A 2,340-nucleotide genomic window follows, 5' to 3' on the forward strand; every position below is an offset into this window, starting at 1 on the left:
CAGCATACGGTGCAAGAGGGAAGGCCAAGGAGCCTTGCAGTACCATGCACACAGGCACAATTTGTGCTTTGTGCATTGAGAGGCCCATCCTGCGTATGTGCAACACTCCATTCACACATCTCACCTCTCAATTAAATATAAAGGGCAAGGATTGGTCCCTCACCCCACTCTCCATATCACGCTCTGTTAATGAATACAAAGGGTAGTCCATACTCAAATCCCCATCTGGTTAGGATGATAGCTTACATCGCTCAAGGGTTATCCATGAAGATCGGCTTCATCAGGTTGATGATGTCAACTTGTATTGGTTGATAAAGAGGCATACCAGTGAGGTAGCTAACAAGTCTAATACTTGAATTGCACATTGAAAATATGGTCAATTGTAGGTGTCAGAAACACAAATAGGATTGAAGGATTCAATGCACCAAGGCAGACAGCTTTTGAACTTCTTCTAGAAGATTTCAGCTAGGGATTTAGCTGTCCTGGACTACTCATGTTACCACCTTTTCCACAGCCAGCTTTCCATCCAAGGGTGTTTGCCACCTTTTCTTGGAACGAGGCCTGTTATGACATAATTTTTCTTTCTTTTCTCCCATAATAATTGTGATTTTTTTTTCCTTTTCTTTTTTCCTATTCCTAAGGGTGTTGTCACCTTTTCTCAAAGAATAGGTTGGCATGACAAGGATCGAAGTCCTATATATATATATATATATATATATATATATATGTATATATATATTCTTTTCTTTTTGTTTTTTTCATCTTTTGAAAGAGAAGAATGGCAAGAACACCATATATTAGAACCATCCTCGCCACCTCTGATGGATTAAATGGAAAAGGAGCAATGTTGGGGTGGAAGGTGGTTGTGAGGGGCTAATAGAATGAGGCCACCTCATCAAGATAAGCAAAAGGGCTATCAGGAGCAATAGGTAAAGTCGTACCGACTGATGCGCAAGGAATAAAGGGGCTATCGGTGGTGATTGTTAGGATCCCCGGGGATGGTAATACTTCTTGAGGCGATAGCCATTAATCAGAAAGGGATCATTAGAAGCATCAACTATCTACACTTGAACAAAGCCATTAGGGTTAACGACAAGTACCTTATAGGGGTCCATCCATTGTTGTTGAAGTTTTCCTAGAAACTTGCCAAATCTTGAATCATAAGTAAGGACTAAGTCACCTTCCTTGAACTCTTTTTGCTTGATGAAGCTATCATGATAGGCCTTTTTGTGAGCTTGTGTGGCTTTCATAAATTGTAGGGCCATCTTGTGATTCTCATCTAGATATTCCAAGTGCAAGAGATGGCGTTGCAAGGACTCACCAAGCATTCTTTGATAGCCATGTGCAAAGAGGGTAGCTCTAACTCAATAGGGAATATGACTTCTGTACCATACACCAACTAGAAAGGGAGCTATCTTGTAGCAACCTTACGGAGGTTTTGTATGCCCAGAGGGTCTCTATAAGTTGATCGTCCCAATCATGACAATGTATAGTAATTATTCTTATCAGGATCGAGCAGAGGATGCGATTGGTAACTTTGACTTGGCCATTGGCTCTGGGGTAGTAAGGTGCGGACTTCATAGTGAATCTTGTACTAGATCTTATACAATTCGGTCAATTCTTCCATAATCTTGTTGAGAAAGTGCATACCTCTGTCACTTACTAACTCTAGGGGACTCTAAAAATGGGTGATGATGTTCTCGTACAAGAACAGAGCCACACTATTGCCATCATCCCGCTTGAGAGCTTTGGCTTCACACCACTTTGTCACATAGTTTGTATAGACCAAAATGTATCTGTTATGATTCCTTCTAGTTGGTAGATCAATGGGGCCCATGAAGTCAATTTTACATTTCTCAAATGGCTTTAGGAGAAGGATGGGTTGTAGTGGCATAGCGCTAGATTTAGTAGGCTTTCCCATTCGTTGACAAGCATCACAACATTTGCAGTAGTCATTGGTATCCTTGTGGAGGGTCGGCCACCAATATCCTACGAGCAAAGCCTTTTTGGTTGTCACTTCCCTACAAATTGTCCTCCACAAGGCTCGTCATGGCATGCTTTCAGAATGATTCCAATCTCATTTGCTGCAATACATCTTCGCAATACTGCATCTTTGCCTTTCTTGTACAAAGCACACCTAACAAAGTGTAGGGAGCTGATCCCAATAGAAGCTTCTTCTTCTCATAGCTAGAGATACCAAGGGGAATATTGTTGTGTTACCAAGAGATTAGTTATGTCTACGTACCATGGTGTCACAATTTTGATTAAAAAGAGGGAAGCGTCAAGAAGGTTTGGATCATCATGCTCCTCTTCGTTGCTCTGAGGGATTCATGACAGATG

This window comes from Lygodium microphyllum, chromosome 6 (assembly GCF_053477565.2).
Source record: "Lygodium microphyllum isolate KBCC chromosome 6, Lygodium_microphyllum_v1.1.10, whole genome shotgun sequence".
NCBI lineage: Eukaryota > Viridiplantae > Streptophyta > Polypodiopsida > Schizaeales > Lygodiaceae > Lygodium > Lygodium microphyllum.